The 15,868-nt window shown below is 54.3% G+C and overlaps 1 protein-coding gene across 6 annotated transcripts in view; it reads right to left on the minus strand.

Moving 5' to 3' along the window:
* LOC149352580 (protein FAM13A) overlaps positions 1–15,868 on the minus strand; it is a 118,944-nt gene that overhangs the window by 48,523 nt on the left and 54,553 nt on the right. For 5 of the 6 annotated variants that reach the window (XM_089581760.1, XM_089581764.1, XM_089581762.1 and 2 more), the window contains exon 1: positions 2,437–2,652. The exons of the other annotated variant lie outside the window; for it this stretch is intronic. The gene's annotated coding sequence lies outside the window, so the exon portion shown is untranslated. Of the gene's footprint in view, positions 1–2,436; positions 2,653–15,868 lie in introns of those variants that run through there. 6 annotated transcript variants of the gene reach the window in all.

Raw genomic sequence — 15,868 nt, forward strand, 5'->3', positions numbered from 1 at the left:
TTGAAGTAGTAAACGACTTATTCTGAAGTGAATACAGGTATGGGGACATGTATACCTTTCGTCCCTACAAATGGTTCCAATAAGAGGGACAGCCCACTGGACAGCCATCCAGTCCCAGCAATACGTCTGTCGACGGTTCTATCGGGCCAAGAAATTATGGAGGGATTTATACCATATTTCGTCTATACTTGCATAAAGGGTGCTTAGAGCAGTAAGACAGCAGAGACATCGGTAACTCCTCAGGAGGGGAGACAAAACAGGTTCGCCGGCAACTTAAAGAGTGGACCGGAAATGCTGTGACATATGACGTCAATGCCGGTTCTTTTCTCTCCTCCTTTGTGGAGAGAGACCAGCCGATTGGAACGCCCGCCATAGTGCGCGCGTACCGGTAACTCGCGCGTGGAGTATAGCTGCGCTCTTGTGATATCACGTGCGGCAGCGCAGCCACTCATCGCACCGCGCACGTGCCTCCACCGTTGGCCGATAACTGCACGGAACGATAACGGACGAAAGAAGGGTTCCTCGAGCGACGCTCTTCCTGGAGTCGCACCCGCAGCCATCTCCTTTGCGACGGTGAGACGAGAGAAAATCCTGTGCTCAGGGCTTTCGGTGCTAACCAACGTTTCTCTGTGTAGCCTCCTTCTCACCACACACACAGACACGAAACACCCGCCTTTCTCTGTGCCTCCTCCTTCCCCTCCTGGCGCGGTTGAAGTGGCTTTCTTCACAACCTCCACCATCAACGAAAAGGTCGACACAGAACAACGCACGCAACATAACCCAGCAGCAGCAACTACCCAAAGCATAGTAGCTTGGTCAAAGCTGCTCACCAGCCTGAATTAACCATACGAAAACCACATAAATGTTAACTGAGAAACAGAAACAGGGCAGCGCGCACACAAAGGAAGTCTGCAATACGTTTCTTTTTCAGCAACCCTTTCCTCAACAACAAAAATTACAGGCTGCTATAAGAGCAGATTTCAATATAATCAAGCTCCAATTTAAACCGAAAACAAAAAGCCGATGTCGCCAGTGGCTTCACCGGGGTGCCGATTCCCCGGAGCGCTAACTGCCTCACATAATCACGACTTCCCGCTCTTTTTTCTTTTCCACACTTTCCCAGACGAGGTCGCCGAGACGGGGTGGATATAAATAAAGAAAAAAGGAGTGGGGGGAGCGCTCGGCCTCGAGGCGTTAGTACTGCCTTTGTTCTTCGCTGGCGCAAAGCGGCAATGCAGCCCCTCGTGCTGATTGACGGATGCCGCATGGGGAGGCTTGCTGCGGCAGCAGCTGTTCGTGGGAGCGGAGTCAGCCGTGAGGATCTACGGCGACGGAAGAGAGGGATGGTGCAAGCAGCGTGCTACTGCGAGAGCCCAGGGCTGAAAACAACGTAGCCACCGCTCCCAGGTTGAGCTGGCGTTTTTGTTGTTGTTTTTTTCCCGCTTCTGTATGTTGCTACAAAACGACTTCGCCGAAGTACCTAATCAGAAAGCTGCGATTAGTTTTACCGGCTGTTTTCTCCGTCAACGAGATGCACAGGAGGCGCGCACGACCTTGTCCGCGCAAATGACCGTCCACAAATGTACGCTTTAACAGCAGGAAACGCGTCTACCTCTCCGTCCTGCGAAGGCGGCTGCGATAGTCGAACCAGACTTTAGAACGCCAAGCAAGAGACGCACTTGCATGTAGAGGTGAACTTGTACAGATGCAAAAGATGTAAGCAAGCACGTGTACCTCAAGCGATGCAGCCGAGTACTGGGGCCGAATTATGGAAGGATCAAATCGCAAAGCTGTCACAAACGCATCAATTAGTCCTACTCCTATTGGTCGATATGTCCGCCAGTCCGTGCCCACCAATAGAAGAGGGGTTTTCTGACAGTTTTGTGGCTGTCTTGAGATTGTGACCTATCCGTAATTAGGCACCTGGTTGCAATCCTGGGGGTTATTAAAACGACAACCAAGCGAGGGGGATCAGGAGTAAGCATTTAGAGTAGCAACACACTGAGATCTGACAACGCGACGCAGCTTACAATAAAAAGAACCGTTCAAGTCGCTACGGGAGGAAGTGAAACTGCAGAAAATCGGCGCCCAGTGTTCATATGCTAGCTTTGATTGCGGCGACGCAAAAAAAAAAGCGAGAAAACGCAGCTGCGGCACGTACTACAAACACACACATGCTCCGCTTCCTCACGCTCCGGACGCCACACCGGCTGGCGCACAAGGCACGACCGCTAACCTTCAGCGAGTTAAAAGGTTTGTGCATCTCGCACGCACAGCGCCGGTCACACAAGCAGGGAAACGTTAGCCCTGACGCGGCTGCTTGACGAGGTAAGGTTGGCAAACAGCGAGCGAAGAAGAGCAGGCAGAAAAGCGGCTCTCAGGTCCAAAAGGGTGCAAGCTCCCTCCGAGGAGAGATAGCAGCGATGAGTGGCTCACCTCGACGACTCCCGTGTCCGCGGGGAGACCCGGCACCCGAATGAGAAGAGAGCGCTGACAGAAGAGCACCGGGGAGCGCGGCGCCGAAACGCGCCGGGCGCAAAACGCCGGCCGGCAGCAGCTGCGTTGGCTCGTCGCGCTGGGGGAAAGCGACGAGAGGCGAGGAAGACGCAGCGCGCACGCGGGTCGGACTGCGGCGGACTGCGCGCGGCTCGCCAGACAGCGCGCCAAGGACGGCCGTAGAAGGCGCGCAGGGCGCATGCGCGCACGTGCGCGCTCGCCTGATGCGCCGCCGACTCCGCCTCCTGCCTCCTCGCGGCGGCGGCGCGCGTTCGATTCCGCGCGCACGACAACAGGCCGGCCGGCGTTCCCCCAGTTAACCCTCGGGGGTCGTATAGGCAACAACAGCTGCCGCGGTCCCTCTCCCTGGCGCTGAACCGCATCCTGGCGCAGCTCCGGCCGGTATGGCAGTCGCCAGACGAAACACCACGCGTCCTCGCGCGCCAACTGGGCGACCTGGCGAAAATGTCCACGGCATCCTCCGGTTCGTCATTGCGTGACGCCCAAGCTGGTCAATCGACCTCAAAGGAAATCGCTTTCGAACTAACCAGTTTCGCTGAGCACGAAGCACATCCAGTGTGCTCAGACGAGCTCACCTGAATTTTCGACGCCCACAACGTGACGTAACGCCAAACTCGGTCACTCATTCGCACGTGGGAGGACTGTGGCGTCATATACAGCTCGTGTTTATGCACCACAAAGGGCGAACAGACATAGCTGCACTGACCTACACTTCAAATGAATTTTATCTTACTGCGATGCGTAACTTGACGTCTCTTCAGGCGACCGTAACTCATATTCACAGCTGTGCCATTGATATTACGGCTTTTGTTTCTAACCTGAAGATTGGGTTTACCGTCAGTCCCCAAATGAAAAGAAAAATAAAAGCCAGTCAGAAAAGGTTAAAACTTTCGCTTCAGGATCAAAAGTTGCGCCTGGATTATCAGACACGCACGTGGTGGAGATATGCGGATTAGTTTAACAGGGGTGGAGTCCTTTAACTTGTACAGAAATCTGGCTACACGAGTGTTAATAGCATTTCACACCGTAGTAACAGGGAGCCGCCAAGGCCGAGATTCGAACCCGCAAAAGTGGAACGGACGAAAAAGAAGGCGGGTACCGCACCGGCGTACCTTCAAATTGAGGGCAAGCTGCGGCAGCACCGACGAGAGTCCTTGCGAGTACGTACATAAAACCGCTTCGACAGTTACATCATGCCGAGGCTGCACAGGTGAAGTGCGCTCGATCTGTTCATGACCTAGACACTGCAGCGGCCGTGGGGGCTCGCCTAAGAAGTCGTTACGCCCATCACGGTATGCCGACAGCGAGTGCGGAATGACGTCCACTGGCCCACTTACGGTCAGCACTGCCCTGACGTCAAGACGGGAGGGAGGCTGGCCGAGGGCGAGGTCTACGGCGGTCTCGGAGCGGCGCAGCAACCCGCGATATTTGTTCGCACACGTGTCACAATGGGCTACTTGCTTACTCCTGCGTTCCCCGTTTCCTCACAAGCTCCAGCGTACCGCGAGTAATACAAGCAGGGGGTCCATGCTTTGATGGCCAGAAGACGCCCGTCGTTCCGATCCGACCTAAAGGACAACTGTGCCCCGAATTTGCCCTCGCCGAACGGACCCGCTTCTGCAAACTTCTCGCGAGTGCTCGCAGCACACGAGACTCGCACAATGACGCGTATAAATGATACCTCATTTAACAACGCCGAGAGCTTCAGGTGAACACTGGGGAAAGGGCGCTGACGTACGAGGTCTGGCAAGAATAAAACACATATGTTAGAATTGGCAAGGAAAAGAACGCCCAGCTCGCGCCGCCGGTGGACACAACGGGCTCAGAATAAAATACAGCGGCTCACCACTTCCAAGGCGCAACCGCCACTTGACTCCGTTGCAAAAAATTAGTGCACAGCATAAGCTACAGGTCGCGCCTGCCAATAAGTGGAAGAGAAAGGCCGCGCGAACCGGCCCCTCGATACGCCTTCCATCCTGAATACACTTTGCAACCTTGGCATGGTGTGTTTCAGGACCCCCTTTATGTCCGCTTATAACATCGCGCTCAAGAGCAGTCCTTCCATATTTTTTTCTTTTCGTTAAATACAAAAAGGGGGGAAAAAAATGGCCGCCCCAGTATCGTGCACGAGACGCGACTGAATACCGCAGATGTTCAACCAGCACGCTCGACAGGCCATAGGTAAGGTTCTCGACGCGAGAAATACCAGATTACACGCGATATCACGCGCCACGAGGCAACGAAATGAAGCGGCGGCAGACACAAGGGAAATGCCATTATACAAAAGACAGAGGGAAAAAAAAGGGAGCAAAGGACATTAACGGTGACCTGTAAACAGGTCGCGAATGCGAGACCAACTTTTGCTTTTTAACCAGCTTGCGCTCTCAATAATATTTCAGAGGCCAGCTGGGTTATACGTCGTAAACAGCGTTCCAGCGCTGCGGACAGCATAGCTGACCCTGCGTGACCTTTTTTTCACCCGTACTTTACAGCTCTACCGCCCCCTCACCCCACACCCCCTTTTTTTCTCTCTCTCTTAATGAAGATACACAAGTTCTGTCGTCGCAAAGCAGCAACAATACGCAACGCTGTGATAAAACGATGGATTGATCAGCCCTGTAACACTCGTTCCCCTTAGACGACCTCAGAAAGGAGAAAACGTTGGGACGTTTAAAAAATTCAGCAGCTTTGCTCTGTCTCCTTACTTTGCCATAGCACGCACGTGGCGTCGTCCTATGCGGTGCTGGACATAACAGATCGCACGATCACTTCCGTCGAGAAGAGCGACACAGTGTACACGACACAGTGTCCAAGTAAACAACTCCATGTACGCCTAAAATAAAAAAAATGCTCGATCTCACGCCTGTGGCTATTATCAACGGAAAATAATTCGCAGACGCCTCGAGGAAAAGTAAACGCGTTGTTTCAATAAAAGGGTGTATGTCTACTGTCCACAGTCTCTTTAAGGTGTCGGCACCCGAAAGATTCGAAGCAGTTTAATTAAAGCCGTAAATTTGCTGCAGTTTGATATTTTTTTTCTTTCAGTAATCAGTAAGTATCTTAAATGATGTTCTTCCCGGCTGATGATTTACTGATAATATGCCCAGGGGAAATATTACGCACAGTTACTTCCTACGTTCCGTAAGCGCACATCCCAAATTCGAAACTGTTCCGTTTAATTTCGTAAGCCTTCCGAAACAAACGTATAGAAAGGAGACGTTTCACGAGCATGACCGTGTACATATCATATAAGGGAAAGGAAAGAAGGGGATAGAAACGCTTTGCACAAAAGCAACACGTGCAGCGACTGTCGCCCGAAGTTTTCTATTAGTAATTGCAAAGCAAGTTCGTTATTTCCTAGATGTAATCTCAGTGCAATGCAACTTGTTCGCACCATGCACCCTGATCGGCTGTCAAGATCTAAAGAGCCAAAAGGCCTTGGTTCAACGGACGCGGGCGGCGTTGCTTGCCAATGGGGCCCCGGAATAGGGGCTCCACCTAGTACTGTGAGGGGAAAGGGCCAATAGGGTCCTACCCCAATCACCTTTCTGTAAAATATTCAATTGCCCATAAATGTTTTTCACCACCACCACCATGCACCAACTGGCCCAACAAGCCACGCTTGTTCGATAATTACCGCAGCAGAGCATAACTGAACGAACTCGCATAAATTTTGAAAACATCATTAGTGATGTAATCGAACTCCTTATTAAAGGGGTAATTTCGCTATCCCCGCAAGATTGTGCGCAACGGCACAAAGCAAAGATACAGGTCCCGCCCTGTACGGTATATTCTCGTCCTGGTACATACACCGAGTGCTTCTGCGAAGACTGGCGAAACTATTCGTTAAGAGGGTTTCCTTTTTTTCTTTTTTTTTAGATACACGTCATTAGTGACGGCAGCTTCCCCCTACCCCTTAAGAAAAGTAAAAACGAGCGATATGTGCTAATGAACAAATTAAACAGACAATATTCGCCGACACGTTTTTTAGTGATCGCATTAAGGCTATATTTTAGACTCAGAGTAGTCGCGGAGTCAGAGCAGGTCACGGGTCAAGGCCTGATTGTCTATAGAGTGTCTTCAAACCAACACCCCTACAAAATATTCTCCCCCATATGAAAACAAAAAAGAAAACCGCGCACCGAAACACACTGGCGTTTCACGCAATAATCACTTTTGTCTGGGCGAGTGGTTCATAACAGCAATTAAAGAAATAAACTTGCGCTAAGGGATTGAAGAAGAAAAAGAAAGAGACGTGAGGACAGGACAGAGCGGTATATCTAGTGTGTTTCACACAGTAGATATGCCACCCACAGCCTTGCCTGTTGAAGGAGTAATGCAAAGGAAGAAATATAAAGCACTGAGGCACCGGCCATGGCCTACAATGCTATTATTCGCAGCCCCCCGTCTTCTACTGGCCGACTTTCTTTTCCTGGAACAGAACGAGCTCCGGGGCCGCTCTCTGCACGCCTTGGACCAGCACGAAGGGGCGACCGAACCGCGCGAGGCGAGGCATATTTTCGCACACGCCTTTCGCGGCGCTCGTGCGACGAGCGGTGCAGCCCTCCGGGCCTCTGCGCCCATAACTTGGCTCGGACACAACGTAAACAAGGCGTTTCCGCTTTTCACCGCCGCGTCTCCACCGAGTGAGATATAGAACTGGGCGCGCTAGTACAGACACACGCACACTTTTTTGTTTGTTTCTTCCGGGCAGAGACACGTAGTCCAAGCCAGCGACGACGGGCCCCAATCGACCACGTCACAAACACTGACGCGACTCGTTTTCTTTTTTTCTTGGAGCGAATGCTGTGCACGAAAGCTCTTCCCTCCGCGCCGATATCTGAGGCAAGAAGAGCCAATGCGTCAATGGCGCGGGCTCAAACCTCGCTTTCGATTACACCGCTCGTCATTTTTAGGACGAAACTCATTTGAGCGCAGGACTGTATTCGCGACATTTACTGCCCCCGTATACACACATACGCGACAAGCTCTAGGCTGCGCCTGTGGGGAACAGCGGCGCTGTCCAACCCTTGCATCAGGCACATTCAAATCTGCCAGCTGCGCGCCAGAAAGCCAAAAAAACACGGAAGAAGTAACTGCCCGTTCAAAAACTGCGGGCTTTAGATGCCGGCGGCTAAAGTCGCAGGCATGTAGCTTCAAACCACTCACGGAACAGGCCCGGAAACCAAAACTCGGGCGCTGCCAAAAGAAGTAAAATTAGGCACGCAGAGAAATCGAAGTGCGAGTCACGTGCCGTGTTCTGCGAGTCTTGGTATCGTAAAGCTTGCCCTGCCGGAAGAGGAGAACCAGCGTGTTATTTACCGTCCGGGCAGACTAGGGCTGGTTTGCCGGCGCGTCAACGCGGAGACAGGGAACGTTGATCGCGACAGGCGGAGGAGGGAAGCGACTGCGGGCCTGTGCCCGCACATGTCCCAAGAAAAACCAGCGCATTCAGGTTGCAATAACAAACAGCCACGTACAATCGGCGCAGCATTGGTTCCAGTGCTTCCTCTCATTCGCAGGGCGGAAACCTTGACGGTGGGAACGCATAACTCTGGTTTTTCCGCTCGGCTTCCCCAAGGCACCAAGGGCGCTAGCCGAGTTCGGCCACACACTTCGGCCACTGTCCCGGGCGCTGGTGCTGCGGTCCGAAAACTTCTGTTGATTGAAGAAGATGCGTCAGGAACACCATTCGTTGTGCGAAAGGAAAGCCGTTCTCACCAACCGCGTCGCATAGCGGTGCGAAGTTCAGTGAAAACCAGTCTGAAACCTGCAGCCGGCGAAACGGCAGCCGATTGTGGATAGGGGCTTTTGGAAACGAACTTCCTTCTCTATCCCCCTCATACCAGACCACAGACAGGACGAGTCGAGGAGCACGCGCTCCGATTGCCGCGTCAAGATGGCGACGAGTGTCCGAGGAACGCGCTCGCCCGGCACCGATTTCCGGTGCTCCAAGGTGCCCACCAGCGTAAACAGCGTCGACGACAAAGCGCGAAGGCACAGCGCAGCCGCGTCAGCAAGCTGCGGCGGGAAAGCGGAAAGCGCGTCGTCGTCGAAGGCTTGTTTACTCCGCGAGCGCGTATAACTGCTCGCGGCGAGAGGGGGTGGGGGGAAGGGGGGTCCAAATTTAGAGCGAGGCCGCCGCTTCGGCCGGTCCATAACGCCCAAATACCGACAGGCCTTATTCATGCTCGCCGGCGGAGGAGAGACGGGCCCCGGAAGACCTTCTGCCGACGCCGGTCGCTCAACTGCGCACCGCATAGTACAATCACCCGGAGCGGGGGAGCTCACTCTGATGGGGAAAGAGGCAGCGCCAGAGGAAGAAGCCGTCGCCGCTGCCGACCCCATTCATGAACGCTTGCTTACCTCCACAGTCGCGCTGCCCACGGGACTCCCGCTCAACGAGCTTTTTTTTTTTTTTGCTTTCCTTCCTTAGGATGAAGAATGTAGCCGGGGGAGTCGCCATTGGAGCGATCCAGATGCGTCACCCTATGACAGGCCCGAGACGCCTGCCTGCAATCCCGTCACCGCGTGCTTCCTGCTGTCAAAGCGAGGCCAGCACAGAAATTACAATTTCCCCGAAAAACACGCCTCCTGCAGCCGACGCACCGAGAGAAAGACCTCATTTGGAACACTCGAAGTTAACGACTCAGCCAGAGTATCCACACACGTAGAGCGCTCTTCAGTTCAGCGAAATAGTACGCTGTAGCGTGCGTATGGTCACCGAAGACGGTAATGTATAGCGTACGGACGGAACTTGATAGGCACGCTGAAGCTCTCGGCAACGTAGCAGACGGCACCTGCGTGCTCTCCGATTGCGCGCTAGGGTGTAAAAGAAAGAAATCGAAACACCGCGCCGGCCTTGGTTCGGGAGATCGGTTTACCCCGCTCTGACTGCAACGCGCCCCTGCTTGCTCGCGCATCCATCTCGCTTGTTCTCCATCGATGCCCTTCAGAGCGGAAGGCAGGCCGCGCACGATAAGCGGTTGTTACCCTCACCGCCAGCTGCGGGAATGAAAGCTGTTTCCAGAACCTCAGATTCCAGTCAATAAAGATGTTTTTACTACTGCTACACCGACCAGTTACGTGAGAGGCAGTTGTAACCACGACTCGCACAAAGAAGAGGCGGACGTTGGTAAGTTCTCCCGCATCACGGTTTGCTACGAATCTGTGCAGGCTTTTCCGAACACCCACGGGAGGAGGCATGAGGAACACATTTCAGATGTGGCCTTACAGAATAACGCACTGAGATTGGGCGTTTGAATTCGACGGGGGAGAGGGAAGGATGCTGCCGGAGCAAAAGTAATCGCAAATGAGTGATCACGGGAGAGCGCATGCGATGGTTACGATGCGAACGACGTGTGTTGTGAGGACCGTCTTGCAATCTGCTGATGTTGTGGGCCTAATCGGATGCATCAACAACTATTACAAGAGCCAGACGGCTTCCGTACTGTCATGCTGGATATGTGCTTCATCCCATAAGTTGTCTGCAGCACTGTGAAAGGTAGACCAACCCGCCGCGGTGGCTCAGTGGTTACGACGCTCGGCTGTTGGCCCGAAAGACGCGGGTTCGATCCCTGCCGCGGCGGGCGAATTTCGATGCAGGCGAAATTTTAGAGGCCCGTGTACTGTGCGATGTCAGTGCACGTTAAAGAACCCCAGGTGGTCGAAATTTCCGGAGCCCTTCACTAAGGCGTGCCTCATAGCCTGAGTCGCTTTGGGACGTTAAACCCCAATGCATCCAATCAAATCAAAGGTAGACCTCTCTCGTCGAATCAGGGCCAAGGAAGACAGATAGTCTCCCAAATATTTGAGCAGTGTTGGGACAGTTTTCAAACAATTATTGCAGTAATTGAAAAGGTAGTTCAGGATGCTGTTTTGAAAGCATAGCTAGCGTTCCATCCACTGGTTAAGTTAGCAGAGAAAGTCCGCTCGAACGCAGCACTTGGGGATGTTTTCTGAAAAATCGCCCGCCGAGTTTAGGGCTCTAGAACCTAGTGCACTATAGCCAAGTCTACTGCGAGCAGCAGCTGGACACCGGTGCTTTTTCCTTTCCAGGGGTATACAGCCGCGACGTGCGGGGTGAGGGGCGTGGAGGAACGCGTTTTGCAGCACATGCCGTTCTGATTGGCTCACATTGCTGCAGCCTTCACAACGCTGCAAATGAATAGTGGGATGAGCTGTTGGAAAAGTGGAAGCGAGCAGGAGGGCGCAATGAACGCCCTCGTTGACAGCGCGCAGTTCGGATTGTGGCATGTTCATAGAAGGCGCAGGCGAGTCCCGAAGTTGGCGGGTGCATCTTTATGAGTGGCGCTTTCATCGGGCGGTACCCAGTGATGCGATGTCCAAAGGGTCACGCCGTCGGCGTAGATGCCAAAACCGCTTCACACCAGCACGGCGAGGCCTGGACACTCGCGCGCGGGAGGCGCAAACTTGTTCACCTTTCTTTGTTTTGTTTTTTTTGTAGTTATTGTAAAGAGTGCATAAAACTCTCCCCTGTCAATTCTCGCCATCGCTCCCCTCTGTTCTTTTCCTAGCTATCCACTCCCTGTCCCTTAATTTCCGCCGGCTGCAGCTCGGGTGCTTAAGATATTAGAGAGCAACTGCTGCGGCTGGCAACATCTTTTCTTACCTTTTTGCATTTTTTTTGCAATAATAAACCACTACTACTATTCCCGGCGACTATACGAATGTCATAGTGAGCCTCTTCCCCTCAAGACTAATCCCGCGCTCGCTCCTAGCGGGAAAAGCGCACTTCTTGGGAGTGCACAAAACAGCGGCCGCTCATCGAACGTCCCAAGAACGCCCGCAAACGACTTATTCCAGGCACGATTCCAAATCTTCTCTCTTCATTCACCTTTCTTTTCTGTTTCTTCAAGGGGGCGAGAGACAGGCGCGCTCCGTTGCCTCACGTTAACAGGGCCACGGGTAAACACTTGGAAGCGGCGGCACTCGGAGAAGCCGTCAGCCCCCGACGCAAGGGCTCGCGTTCTGCGACACTGCAATGAGGCCACCGCCTGAAAAACGTCGTGTGCCTGCTCAGCTCAGTCAAGCAAGGGCATGCGAAGCACGTGACCGCTTTGCCTTCCCGCGCCGATAGAACCTCTCCCTCCCAGAATACAGCAGCAGTGCCGTGACTCTCGCCGCTGGGAGCGCAGACGCGCACGACGAAGGACCCACCTGCTTCCTATTTTTGCGCGCCGAGGTCGTCGGTCGGCGGTGCGCGCCAAGCGAATCACCACCACCACCAACCACCGCAGCACCACAACAGACGCGGCCAAGAGATGCCGGCCGGGATCCCCCGCAGAGCTGTCCCCTCCTCGCGACGCGCCGCAAAACATGCCACGCCGAGACGCGTGCCTTGGCTCGCGCGCAGAGAGCCAGCGGCGAGGCCGCACTCTTCGATGCTGGACGCGAGCGTCACGCGGGCGGCGACGCAGAGGTGGTAAACACGCAGGAAGCCTGCCGCAAACGCGCCGACCCCAAAAACGGAGGCCGCCCCGAGTGATGAGGCGCAGAAGTCGTCTCAGTGCGCTTCAAAGCCGCCCAACCTGTTTCGCTCGGTCGCAGGCACGTGAAGGGAAATTAGGTGTGAGAAGTGCCCCGGGAACTCCCTGAAGAAGGGAGCAAGACCGTCCAACAAGCTTCTGTTAACCCGGACGCCAAACAAATTTAATGATGCACGCGAGAAGCTCGTTGGAAGTGCTTTCTTTTTGTTTCAACGACGATATTCTACAGTGCGAACACGCTTCGCCAATTTGACCGTAATAGAAGCGTTATGAAAAGGAAGAACTTGTCAAGAGCGCGAGCTTACACCGGCGGACGTTTTGTGCGCTTCTTCAGGAGCAGATTTAGCGTCCCCGCCATGCTTGCCACTGCACTGTGGGGCCCACTCTGTTGAAAGTGCACCGAGTACCGAGTTGAGGTACAAAGGGCCGGCACGAGGATTCTACCACGGGCCTTTTGCGGCGGCTAAGTGGTTACGGCGTTCGGCTGCGGAGGGCGCGCGGCCGCGGCGGCTGCATTTCGATGAAGGCGAAATGCGGCCACGTGTCACAGCGCGTTAAAGAGCCTCAAGTGGTCGAAATTCACTTCGGCGCTTCTTTCTCCCTTCCCTCCTTCATCACATTCCTCACTACGCGGTTGGGTTGGCCACCGTGAGTGAGACAGCCACTGCGCCTTTGCTGTCCTCATGAGTGTTTTATAGGATATGACGGTGGAGAAGCCCCGTGAAAAGCACCCAACAGGCGCTGACAGACATTGGCAGTCGTGGCACAAGGGTCGCTGTTTGCGCCGTGAAGACGTAACGGTCGGCGGGGAAAAGAAGCCCGTAAACGAAAGAAAGAAGGGAAATTAAGCGTGTCATAACGAAGTGCCACGTAACCTACAGCTCGCTCAGTATGACGCCACCTGCAAGCTTAAGAGGATACTTTGTGCGGATTGCAGAGTGTTGCGCGCTTTATTACATGGAATTACAGCGCCCTTTGCGGGGCCGCAGGAGCGGCCGAAACGCCCTCCCTCCGAGAAGAGGTGGTTACAAGCGGTCACGCAACTTGGCGTCCTTTCCCGCCTCCTAGACGGTCAGTACTGATGACCACGCGTCCACGAACCGTCAGTCATCTCTTACACCATCAGTTATATTCCTGCATCAACATGTTCGCACCATGGGGGCGCAAACAGACCACAGTCATCCGCAAAACGTGTAACACGCTCATTCTCAAAAGTTAACGCCACCGTGGGCTATCACTACTGGGTATTACTGGACAATAAAAATGACGACTTTATTGGCATCACGAAAATGAATTCATGATTTCCGCGATGAATGTACTTATTCATCAATACTCAGTATACCTAGGCATTGCCCATGTCTTCGTGCAGCCTATTTTTTGAAGCGAACGCCCTCCTATACCCGAGGAAAAAAGACAACACCAGCATCACGCCGGGAAACGCTTGTGCTCTTGACAAAAACCGGCGGGTTCGTGGTGGCACTGCAGGGATCCGACCCGGTGGCTCCCGTGTGCAGCTCGCGGGGCAAGTGATGCCGAAACAGCGCGCCTCGCAGGACTGGCACGTGCCAACGGTGGCAGCTGAGTCCTCTCAGTTTGTGCAGCTCGCTGCCGACGCACTTCCGCGGCCGGCGCCGCTGCCTCGCCGTTTGCTGACGTCACTGCTGTGCGCAGCTCTTCGAATGAAGACTCGAAGCTCGGCTTCCACTGCTGGGCCCAAGAACGGCCTGCCGAACCCCCGTCGCCCGTTTAATTTATTGAACGAGGAGGCCCGACGAAAGCGGAGCTCAGCTCAGGGCGAGAGGCGCTCTGACAGCGGCGACCCTTTCGCAAGGCGCCCTTCGGTCGACCCCGCGCGCGCCAGTAATTTCCCGGAGGCTACAGGGACGGCGACGAGCGCACGCGAGCTGCAATATGCGCAGATCGACCCGTCGCCACCAATCAAGTGCGAACATGACTCGCAAGAGGCATCTGTTAATCATTAATACAGCCCCGCTGGGAGAGCGGACTTCATCACGCACCGGGAGCGCACAGCACCAGCAGAACAATGAGTAACGCGGGCGCAGAGAGGGCGGGAGAGCGGCGCATAAAAGCGCGCTGCCGAATGCAGTTTACGATGACATTACGTCTTTCAATACTGTTTTTTCTTCTTTTTCCTGAACTGCCCTACACTCTAAAAGTCCTTTATTACGCTTCTTTCTTTAAGGCGCCGTTCACTTATGAAGCACTGCAGTCGCCAAGAAGGTGCTTTTATCTGAAGCAAACGGACAAGTTCGAAGAGTCGCGCGCTGGGGCGTAGGCGAGCGTCACGACGGAGAGGACGGTGCAGCGCCACGCGACCCGTGCGCAGCGCCGAGACGACCAACGGCCTCCGATTTGGCCAAGACAGCTGGGTGGCGACAAAGGCCATGCGAATACGCCTACGCACGCGACTCGTCCCGCCTGAACAAACACGTCCACTGCAGAGTTTTTCACGGCCACGGCGCTACAACGCTTGCGCCTGATTGCGCCACGCGGCCATGCGCTGACTCACGCGCGCCCAGCACGCCTCCGCGAGCTGCGGCTTCTTCCTCCGAGGAAAGGCGGCGAGCACCTCTCCCTGCTGCTGCAGCGGGTTCGGGCCGTTCTTTCTTTCCCCCAGACGTTGTCACCCCCACGAGCTTCTCGATTCTCTTCACCTGCCCACAGGCGTTGCGTCACGAGCGACACATTTCTTTTTTTCCCCCACCGCGATTAAAATCGGTGGCCGCGTCGCCTCTTCTTCTGGTGCGCTCAAAATATCAGGGCCGACGACGCGTGCGACGTGCCGCGCTGCATTGCATCATGGGGGCGACGAGAAAAGAGCGCCCCGGACTCCTGCGCTATACGAGAGAGCTTCACGTTCGACCAACTGGTTGCACCGTTCCCATTATAGAATACTGTAAAAGTTTTAATTTTCGCGTTTTTCGCGAATTGCATACGACTCGCGAAAAATTGTTCTCGCGAATAGATTGAGCAGGGAGTCGTAAATAAATGTCTAAATAAATAGGAAATAAATAAGTCTCTAAACGGCACACAGTATTCCAAATCTTCAATATGCGTTCGATACAAGTACCCGATTCCAGGCAGAATTCCCGCTTATAGACTCAGTCATTACTCAGACGGTGTGCATATACCGTACAACGAATAAGCTCGCCCATGCACGACACCGCAAAAGAAAGTGCGCGGCACACCAGGTCCATCGACGTGATTGGTCACACCTCCCTCGTAAACGCTCGGCCGGCATGCGACGCGATGCAATGGAATGCCGCCAGCTAGAAATTCCACGCGCGCTGAGTTACGTGCACCACGTTCGGACGTCACGCCCTTGCGCGCCCGCCGGCCGCTTCCGCTTACGACACGGCCGCCAGAAGGAAAAAAAAAAAAAAACCAGTCCGCGCCGCTGTCGACGTTCAGCACAGCGCGGGTCATATGCAATCGTCGACGCGAGCGGCAGCTGTGTGCGCACACCCGCGAGCGACGGCTTGCACCGCGATTTCAGCCGCTTCGCGCCAGAGATGGGCGCCACTTCGCGAAGGAGTTATTAGTGTGTGTCATCATCGGGATCACCCACGGTTGCGCGTTCGGGGCAGCCCGAGCGACTTTCAAGCTATAATGATTTGTTTCATTCTTGCGGGTCCGGCCAATGAGTGTCCTCAGTGAAATCGCTTTCCTCATATGCGACCAAGAGCCCGCATCAGGCAGGTTCCGTGTGCACGAACACCGCAATCCTCATTCTCCTTTGTATAACCAGTGAGCATGAGCGCTTTGTGTGGGCGTCGTTGTGCCTCTTCTTGTCCCGTCGTATTCGCGCAGTTTATTTTGGC

The sequence above is a fragment of the Amblyomma mixtum genome, chromosome 3 (assembly GCF_055824585.1).
Source record: "Amblyomma mixtum isolate Tamu chromosome 3, ASM5582458v1, whole genome shotgun sequence".
Taxonomy (NCBI): domain Eukaryota; kingdom Metazoa; phylum Arthropoda; class Arachnida; order Ixodida; family Ixodidae; genus Amblyomma; species Amblyomma mixtum.